Here is an 11431-nt window from a genome sequence, read left to right on the forward strand (position 1 = left end):
CACAGTGAAGTCAGACAAAATGCAGTGCTGAGTTTCCAATTCATTAATTACATGCAGGGAAATTCAAAAGTGACCGTGTGCAGGAAACAATAACTAGCATTGGCTCTGGCCACATGGCTCAGTTGGTCATCCCGATGCATCAAGGTTGTGGGTTCGATCTCTAGCCAGGGGGCATATAACAAGCAACCAACGAATGCATACATAAATGGGAAGAACAACAAATTTGTCTCCCTCTTTCTCTCTTTCCCTCTCTCTCTAAAAATCAATCAATATTTTTTTAATAACACTATATTGATATTATCTTTATTTTACAGACAATGAAACTGAAACAGAAGGATAGAGCAACTTGGCCAAGGTCACACAGCTAGGAACCAGCAGAACCAGGAACCAAACCCATGCAAGTATCTCTTTAAAGCCCATGCCATACTACTAAATATGATTTCACTTATGAGAAAAACCTAGAAAATAAAGGGAAAGTTGTAAAATTATGCCAAGTCAAAACAGTCATCTTTTTTTAAAATATATTTTATTGATTTTGTACAGAGAGGAAGGGAGAGAGATAGAGTTAGAAACATCGATGAGAGAAGAGTCATCGATCAGCTGCCTCTTGCACACCCCCTACTGGGGATATGCCCACAACCAAGGTACATGCCCTTGTCCAGAATCAAACCCGGGACCTTTCAGTCCCCAAGCCGACGCTCCATTCATTGAGCCAAACCGGTTTCGGCAAAACAGTCATCTCGATATAGCAAAAACATATGGTTAGCCAAGGCATCAATAATTAGAGCAAAGCTCTTCTGTCAAGGGTCAGGTGGTAAATATTTTAGTGTTTGGTGGCCAGATGGTTTCTGTTGCAGCTAACAACTATGCCCTTGCAATGTGAGAGCAGCCACAGATAATTCGTAAACAGATGAGTGTGACTGCATTTCAAGAACACTATATTTATGAACACTGAATTTGAATTTCATGTAATTTTTACATGTCACAAAATATTTTTCTTCTTTGGATATTTCCCCCCCAGCCATTTGGTAGTACAAAAACATGTAGCGGCTGAATTGGTTATTCTACACCCACTTCCCCACTCCCTACCATAGTATTGCTGACCCTGGTATAGAGGGAGGAAGAGTAACTGGAGTTATCCAATGGTGATTGTTTAGCCTTAGCTAGGTGATAAAAATACAGTGATCGGTAGACAGATGAGCTAATGATGAATGAAGCAAGCAAACAAGCCATTATAAGGGTATGAGGTCCTCTTAGGGTCAGTGGGAGGTCTCCTAACCTAGACTTGGGAGGGAAGGGAAGGGATTCCAGGAAAGCAGTGCCACGTGGGGACTTGATGGCTCTGGATGGGAGAAACTCATCAAGAAAAGGTGTGGAGACAGGATATTCCAGATAGAAGGCCCGAGAAATCAGAAGAGTTAGGTTCCAGTCCTGATGCTACCTTTAACTCATTATTGGCTCTCAGGCAAGTCAGCCTACATAAGGACTTCAATTTCATGTACAAAATGTATATATAATGTCAATTCTTATCTCACATGCTATCGGTGACCCAACAGAGAAAAGAGTGAGATAACATATTAGTTATAGTTCATTTTCAGTGTTCCCCATTTGTAAATTGAATGAGTTGGTCTAAATAATCTGCAAGATTCCTTCCAGCTATGAAGGTCTATGAATTTTTATTTTTTAGGTAAAGAGAAAGTACTATTGAACAATTCTGGGTGCTGTACTTGTCAATGGTGACCTGCCTTGTGACAACTGAGAGTGCCCAAAGTGGAAGAAATATTCTGAGTGGCCAGATTATTATGATCTCTGAATGCATAATAATCTGGCCACTCAGTGTATATCCTATATAATAAAGGCTAATATGCAATTTGTTCCCTCAACCAGGAGTTCGACCTGCAGGCAGACTGCCCAACCGCCCATGTCCCCTCCCCCTGGCTAGGCTGGCTGGACCCCATCCATGCACAAATTCATGCACCGGGCTACACACACACACACACACACACACACACACACACACTCTGAGTGGCCAGATTATTATGCGTTCAGCAATCATAATAATCTGGCCACTCAGTATATATTATTCTTTGTATTCAAAGATGACATCAGTGATTATTTCTGGGGAAAGGGGGCTGCAAGACAGACACACACTGTATCCTCACTTCACATGGGAAGAGTACCCTTAATTGGCAGATGTCCTCTGGCTCAAACTCTAATAAACTCACAAAATTTTTCTATAGATTTGGACGGTCTTATCTTGACACTCTGTTAAAAGATTGGGCTTCTTTTAATCTTTCGAGCAGTAAGCAATTTTAAGAATTGTTGATTTGCTGCTCTTTCAGCTTCTCTTAGCTCTACCCACAAAAAAACATAAACTCCATTGAATTTTATAAGTTGCTTCAAACCATTTATGGGAAAGAGGAACCTGAATAAGTGTTTGGAAGAGAAATACATTTCCTCTGCACTCATGGTCCTTTTGACTTATTAATCAAATTGACATGAGACAGATTAGCAAGAGAAAATAACCAAATTTTATACATATATATGGATGGGAACCCCACATATCTGAGAGAGTCAGAGACCGACATGCATGAAAGGTTCCGGGAAGAAAGGGAACATGGGTATGTAACAAATCCTGAGCTAGGGATGAGGTGAGGTACTCTGGGGGGTTCAAAAGGTCATTGAAGAATGATAAGGAAAGCAGGTGTTTCGTAAATAGAGGTTTGTCCCGCCATATAGGTGAGTCAAAAGGAGATTATCACTGATTAGATAGTTAGGCAGCTAGTTAGATAAGGAAAGCGAAGGACGCAAAACTGGCTAAGCCTAAGCCTGATTAAGTCTGGAAGTTACAGCTTCAGACACCCCAGGGGATAGTTCAATCTCCACTAAAGGGATTAATATACCTCCATGTTGGGAGAAAAGACCGGCTTTCCAATCTCCACAGGAAAAAACAGTCCACTGGCTCAGACATGGGGGTGAGGAATGAGCAATGAAGGGGAAATTCCTCTGCTGGGGGCACGCCTAGTAAAAGCCAGAATGGCACAGAGGAAGGTATCATGTGCAGTAGAGACCAGACAGTGAAGAAACACTTTGGGGCATGAGCAGTAGGAGCCAAAATGGTGATATAAAATAGAGGAGTCTAGCCTGAAAAACTTGGGGAAAAGGCTGGTTTGGATAGAGGGATGAAAGCCTGCTCTCTCCCAAGCCCGAGGTAATATAATCAAAGCTTAACAAAGGCCAGTCTTGGCAGGGAGTTTGCTAGTGCATTCAACCTGTTCCTTCTCATTCGTTTTCTCTCCATAGCAGCCCCAGGTCTCCAAGCACATCTCCAAACATAGCTCTCAGCGCAGGCCTGGGTGCAGCAATGGAGCAGAGACTATGCTGGGCTACCGGAGCTTAGGGTAATGGCATTACATTCTGTCCTCAGCCTCCTGGTGGGCAGTCCAAACCCAGGACTTCTGCAGGAACACAGGGCTAAGCCACCTGGTCGTGGATGAGACGTCGGTACATGGGAGCAGTTATTTATCTTCACTCCAATAAACCTTACCACCACACCTTCTCCTGTGTGAGGGTCCCCAAAGTGCTTTTCTTATGATTCCATGGAAGGATCCTTCTTCCACTAGCAACAGGATGACTACCTCTGAACTCTCCCAAGTGCACAATAGCATTTGCTTCTTCCTGAAATAGGAATCATAATTCATTCCTAGAAGAACATATGAAAAACACATAGGCCTCCTGTTTGCCTGGCCCGAGGAGGAGCCTGAGATTCAGGGAGAAGTTTCTTGCTGAAGACACAGAACCTGCACAATGGAAACCAGAATGTAATCTTCTAACTCCCAGTCCAGGGCATTGCCGCCTGGGATTTCTCTCCCCTCACAGGCAGAGCTAAATGTGTTAGAGGTCACTCTGGACCTGGGGCTATAGGCTTTCCCAGCTGGAACTAAATTTAAGGGTGAACCTGGAGCACAACAGGTCTGTGAAAGGAATCCAAAAGTTCCTTCTCTGGGAAGAGTGGCCTCTGTGTGGGTAAACTGGAGGATAATGTCAGGAAACTACCAGAGAATAATGATCAGGAGCCCGGTATTAGAGTGTCCTAGTGAGTAATCTATTGTAGCTACTTCAACGGCAGTTATTTCCTTGTGCAATTTTTTTTTATATATCATTTCAGGATAAGCTGATATTGGTGGCACCTAGACTTTAGTCACTTGAGACGTCAAGATAAGGTTCTCAAAGACTCTAAAGGCCAAGCCTTTGGAGGTGGAACTAAAGGCCACAGAACTTTGTATTTCCACATTCCAGCTTTTGTTATTCTATTTCTAAACACTGCAGTTAACTTGGTTAACCTGCCTTTACCTTAAAGAGAAGGAAAGTGCTCCCTGTAGGACATGCTTCCTGGCAATTTTATCCTCCTGGGAACTGCCTGAGAGAGGAGGTAGGAGTCAGCCTACTGGAAAATTACCGGAGGGAGTTGGTCTTCCTGCAGCATTACCTCTATGTAATCCCCAAGGCAGTGTAAGATCCTGTAGGCTTGTATTCATTTGGGCTAGATTACATTTTATATTTCCAGAACCCAGCCTGGTGTATAGTAAGTACACAAAAAATGTTTGTTGAATGAGTCATTTGATTGTGGTACACCAGATTTTTATTTTTTTAAATAATTCTTTATTGTTGAAAGTATTACATAAGCCCCCCACTTTTTCCCACATTAACTCCATCCAGCCTGCCCAGCCTGCCCTCACTGCCCCATATATGCATAGCCTCATCTGTGTCCATGGGCCATATATATATATATTCCTTGATTGATTACCCCTCCTCCCAACCCTCCCCTACATTCCTCTGAGATACTGCATCTGTTCCATGCTTCTACCCTGTTTCCCCGAAAATAAGACAGTGTCTTATATTAATTTTTGCTCCCAAAGATGCTCTAGGTCTTATTTTCAGGGGATGTCTTATTTTTCCATGAAGAAGAATACGGTACACATTTATTGTTAAATGAAAATAAAGGAAATGTATTACCTGTATACGGTATGGTAGTACAGTAGTTGTCTACACAAACCAAACAAACTGTGAATCCTACAGTATCAAGAATTTACTCATTTATTCAATGACAATCATGTCATCATCTTCTGAAACATCATCATAACAATCCAATTCCTGAATTTCCTGGTGAATTTCTTGTGACTCCATTTCTTTCAGAATCAGTGGGCCAAATCTCTCATGTTTAGCCTAGCGGGGCCTTATTTTGGGGGGATGACTTATATTTCACTCAGAAGGAAACCTGTAAGTAGGTCTTATTTTCGGAGGATGTCTTATTTTCGGGGAAACATGGTATGTCTCTGGATCCACTCAATTCATCAGCTTATTTTGTTACTTAGGTTTCACATATGAGAGAGCTCATGTGATACTTGTCTTTCTCTGACTAACTTATTTCACTTAGCATGATACTCTCCAGTTCCCTCCATGTTGTCTCACGAGGTAAGAGAATCTTTTTTTTTTTTTTTTACTGCTGCATAGTATTCTATGGTATATGCGGTACATAAGATTTTATTTCCAAAAGTTGTTTTTTTAATAGTACATTTTAGTATAATGTTTCAGTTTGTGATGTACTTACTGGGGACTATGACTTTTTATTTGTCTTGTTGTATCATTAGTATCCATATAGATCTTAGCTCCAACTTTTAATTCTTTATTAAAGGACCATGTTCATTTCTAACTTACTGATTTGCATTATGTTCCTCTGTTTTCTTCAGGCAAGAGGAAAATGTTTCCAGAGTTTAACAAAGTACTTGACCCTACCTGATGTTTAAAATATACTTCATTTAATTAGTCACTCCCCACAACATTCCTGTGAGGTATGAACTTCCTTTGATAATAGGTAGAGCTGAAAATAAAGTCCTGGACTATCTACAGCCTTGGTTGTCAGGTAGCGTTCTATGTACAAATAAAACCAGAATGTGTCTTCTAGGCACAGACTTTACCTAATCCTGAGGAGTTTTTCATCTGTCAGCTCTTTGCTCTGTTTTGCATTGCCCCAATGGTATTTAATTGATTGCTTGGAAAGAACAAGCTTTTTTTGTGCATTTTCCTGCTATCCTATTTCTGGTTATTTTATTTTAAACTATGGCAACTCTCCCCATTTACTCCTGTCATTCTTTTCTCCCCCATGGCTTTTCTGCAAGGTCTGAAATTATGTATATTGCTTCTGCAATCCTCCCAGCTCCACCAGGAGATTGATGTTGTCTTGGTTTTAGAATTGAAAAGCCAAGGCCCCAAGGTGTGGGTGTCCTGGCTAGGAAGGAAGCCACTCTAGGGGTTGGAAGTTTGGCCTTGTTTAATTTTTTGTTTCAACTTCCCCATTCCACTTGCCCAGGAATTTCCCTAACTTCTTACTATGCCACCACAAAATAAAATTTAATATATATCCTGGAGTGAGAATTTGTAAGAATTCTCTTTATTACATATTATTTGAATATATTATATAGAGAAAAGCAAGTATAGATTGAACTTTGGTTCATAAATTTATTGAGTGACCAAACCACAATCTATATTGATTCCCAATTTCAGAACTTTAGCCTATCTGGTCACTTCCATCAACTTAGTATTTAAGGTTTTATTTTGATTAGATGTTCAAGTTGGGATAGAGAATCATGCTGTTTTTGTTTGTTGGTTTGTTTTGGTCACTCATTACCATACCCTTCTATTATTTTGAAAAAATACAAGAGCATAGAGCCCAGAACTTACAAGAATGACTAGTGGTATATTGCAGAAGGGCCCGGAGAAAGCCAGGAGGGTCAGCAAAACCAGTTTCCCACATTTCCTACATGACCACCGTGAGAGTAAGCATCAGATAGCATGGGTTGATGGAGGAAAAATGATTGATGGAGGAAAATAATTATTTTGTAAATGTCTAACATTGTCAAAGATACGGTACAATTTTGAGTAATTGTGAATGTTTCTAGAACTCAAATCAAAGGACCCTCATGGCGTTTCAGATGAGGTACAGTTAATGCCACTGTAGCAAAGTACTGGAATGTTGTATTGTAAATGTTCTTCACCCTGCAACTAAATTCAGAGACCTATAAATCCAGAGAAGAGCAGGCAAATTATTAGAGACTAGTGGTCTGGTGCACAAATTTGTGCACATTGAAAGGAAATTAATTAGAAGAAATATTTTATTTATTTATTTTTCCTTCTTTAAATTAAATTATTATCTGTGTACATATTTTAACATTGCCCCCAGAAGAAATATTTTAATATTGCTATCCACCCCTTCTCTATTATAGAAGAGTCGACCAAATTTACGATCAACAACAGATCGAAACACATGCATGCAATTGGTGCCAGCGAGAGATTTATATGTATCGCACATGTACAAGTCAACTTAGCCTTTTATACATTTAGAATAAATGTGCTTAATTAGACCTGCTTTTTGACTTAGCTAAACTTTTTCCAGCCCAGTGAAGCACCCTAACTTCTCTTTCAGGTAATTGTCAGCAACACAGCAGTAAATATCAACACAAAGCAGATTGTTATTATAAATCATGCAGGGAGAACAAAGGGTAAAATATTTAACTGCAGCAATGTTTGACTATATTCTGTGCAATGAGGAAACCTGAAGTCATTTTTAAGGTCCACCATTTCTTACTTCTTTTTAGTTGGGTCAAGTTTCTAAACTTTCTAAATCTCCATTTTCTGACTAACAAAAAGAAAATGGGATTCCACTAAGTCTCCTATCTACCTACTCCAGGACTTCTGTGAGGATCAAATGAGATGAAGCACTTCACAGACATTTGGTTACAGTGTAAATGTTTCCACCTGGCTATAAAGCAAGTCATGTTCCTGGGCTGAAGAAACTCCAAGGAGGCTAATTGCTAGGGAGAGGAAGCCGGGTGTTGCTACATGATGTCATTACCTGGATGGTCAGACACTTACTAGTAGTGTATTAGCCTTTTGTATATACTAGTATATAGATGTTTTTATACATAAAATGTGTGAAGGGATGAAACTGTAAATTATGGACAAGGGGGTCCATGGCTGGAGATAACTTCTGGCCAGAGACAGTACTCTGCACACTCAGTTCTTGTCTTGCTTGTAAGAATTAACTCAAATAAGAGACTAGAAATGTTAGCAAAAGCAGGCAAGAATTTATTTGTAGGAAAGTAATACATTCAGATAGGACCTGGCTGATACTGAACCCAGTGCCCTGATATTTGGGAGTTTAGAGGATTTATACCTCTAGGCTGGAACACCCCTAGGTAAGGAGCTAGTCACACCCCCACCCCCCCATGTCTCAAAAAAATGTATATAAGCTATAACGCTCCTTCATCTAGGTGCTAGGCCACCAGTTAGACCACATCCTGGAGAGCTCTGAATCTTTCCTACCACCTCCACAGTCTATTTTCAGTTTGTCACGTTTCACTCTATTTCCTCCAAGCTCAGCTGCCTTTCCCAGCCCCTTCCAGCTCAGATCTTTCTATCCACTTATTCTTACAAAAATTGTGTCAAGAATGAGGCAATAGCCAAAAGAAAGAAAGAGCTAATGAAAATATATTAAGAGAAAAGAGCTATAAAAATCATTTAACTAATGTAGACAATATAATTAGATATTGACACCTTTATCTATTCATCCCCAGTAAATTTCACTTGACTTGGGCAGTGACTACCTAAAAGGATATTTTTTTAAAAACTAAAAAACTTTTCAATTACTATTGACATTCCATACTATATTCGTTTCAGGTGTACAGCACAGTAGTTCGACATTTATATACTTTATGAGGAATCTCCCTGAAAAGTCCAGTCCCCATGAGGTACCATATGTAGTTATTAAAATATTATTAACTATATTCCCTATACTATAGTTTACATCCCCATGACTATTTTGTAATTGCCAATTTGTTAATCCCTTCACCTTTTTCAGCCAATTTCCTCAATCCCTTCCCCACCCCCAATCTGGCAACCATCAGTTTTTTTTCTCTGTATCTATGAAGTTATCTGTTTTGTTTGTTCATTTATTTTATTCTATTCTTTTAGATTCCACATATAATTGAAATCACGTGGTATTTGTCTCTCTGCATCTGACTTATTTCACTTAGCAGGATACTCTCTAGGTCCATCCATGTTGTTGAAAATGGTAAGATTTCACTCTTTTTTATGGCCGAGTAACATTCCATTGTATATATATATCCCACTTCTTCTTTATTCAATTGTCTATTAATGGACACTTAAGTTGCATATATTTTTTCAAATTAGTATTTTAATGGTCATCATTTCTGAAAAGATTGTCCTTATATGACTGCAGTATTGAAGAAATAATTTGTTCAAAAGAATTCTACATTGATACATAAAAGATAATAATGTAAAAAAAAGTGTTTGGGTCGACTGAATTACACTTTGGGTCATAGAATCAAGACTATGTACCTGAAGCAGGATGTGGATCATATTTCGTAAAACAAGTGAAGTCTGACTCACCTAGTTTGGGAGGACTTTCCTGGGTCCTTTCGTATCATTTCCTCTGCTCCGGATGTTACTGAACTCAAGGGGTTTCAGGTTTAGGGTGTTCTATCAGAAAACGAGAGGTGGTTATCACAAGGTAGTTTTATTTGCTTACAACAAGCAAAGGAGATGGGATTCATATCCAAAGCTCTGCCTTCTCAAAGGAAGACTTAGCCATTGCTTATATACACTATTGGGTCCATTAAATGTTGACTTCTTCTTTGCAGTTGGCTACTTTTATTTGTTGAGTTCCTGTCAGGTGCTTCAGCAAAATACTGGGTTGTGTTTTAACATGTAGCAAGGAAGAACATTTCGAGATGCCCAGACCTTGAGACCCTTGTCTTATCTAACATTGATGGCTTAAAAAACAAAGTTGGCAACCATCTTTGCAATGGGGTGGGGAAAAACAACAAATAATAACTTCAGCCTTATGTTCTAAAGTAGTAATTGTGAAAACAATTCCCAAAAAAGACTGAGTAACATTATGGAAAAGTTGTGCTATGATATGAATTGCAAAATGTGTGATGCAAATTTGCATGTCCTTTGGCATCTTGGAAAAATAAACATATGTAAATGAGAGTACAGGCCATGAAAACACTGTGTTTATAAACTCTCTATAATACTATGTTGTCTTTATAATTAAGATGTATTGGGAAAAATAGGTAGTTAAATGCACACATACTCACAGATATAAATGTAGGTTGTAAATTGTTAATACTTGGAATCTCACACTAATGTGCTCAGGGAAACAGAAATGAAAACTTGAGCACTTGATCAATAAATATTAGATTGTCGTCCTGGCTGGTTTGGCTCAGTGAGTAGAGCATCGGCCTGCTGACCAGAGGGTCCCATGTTCAGTTCCGGAAAAGGGCACATGTCTGGGGTTATGGGCTTGATCCCCAGTGGGGGATGTGCAGGAAGCGGCCAGTTGATGATTCTCTCTCATCATTGATATTTCTGTCTCTCTATTCCTCTCCTTTCTTCTCTGAAATCAATAAAAATATTTTAATAAATAACTAATAAATATTTTATTGTCTAGTATGTGAAGTAAATTGTGGGAGCAAGACACAGATGAGGAATAGTGAGCTCAGAGCTAATGTGCCCCTTCTTTAGGCATGCACAGCGTGCATTCACACTCTTTTGCAGCTGACTACCAAGTAAAACAGAACTTATCAATGCTATTCTAGATGTATGATCTCATTGACACAGGCTCACAGAGGAAGAAGGGAGGAGCGAGAATAATTCAGAGAAGTGCTAATTGTGTCATTTTCTCGACTTGTGGTGTAAGAAGAGGCTCTTGTTTCCTCTTCTTTGGTTGTCCCATCATTGCTGGGCATGGCTATGAGCTCTTTATATTTGCAATCTCATTTTTATTCTCACAACTGACCTACGAAGGTGGTAAAATTACAAAGTCTCATATGGTTTTTTTGAGCTAAGGAAACTCCTTTGAAAGGGTTTATAAATCTGAATCTAAGGACCTTCTCTTCTTAAATTTTGGGTGGTCCCATACTGAGATGGCTCTTGTCTCCTACCTCTGCAGGCATCAGGAGACTTCTCCTGTGTCCTATCTGGACTTGGGTGAAATAAACTTGGATCCAGCTTTATCCTCTACATAATTTTTGCATGATGATGAACTGTTGATTTTTTTTTTTTTTTTGGCTTAAAAAAAAAAAAGAGCCTTTATTCATCTGAGTACCCCAGTCACTCTGTGGAGTAAATTAGGTGGTGAGGCAAGCTTACTAATGTGTGTTATAAAAGACCTTGTCTAACAGCAGAGAAAATTAAGTCCTGGAAAGGATTTGACTCAATAGCCAGTCATATGCCTTGCTTTATAGCATGCCCAGCCAATACGGAAATGGGGGGGTGTGTGTGGAAAAAGACAGAGTTAAACATTTTAGTTTTAAGCACTAAATATTTATTGACAGAATATCTCTCCAGG

Source organism: Pipistrellus kuhlii, unplaced genomic scaffold, assembly GCF_014108245.1.
Source record: "Pipistrellus kuhlii isolate mPipKuh1 unplaced genomic scaffold, mPipKuh1.p scaffold_m20_p_2, whole genome shotgun sequence".
Classification (NCBI taxonomy): Eukaryota; Metazoa; Chordata; class Mammalia; order Chiroptera; family Vespertilionidae; genus Pipistrellus; species Pipistrellus kuhlii.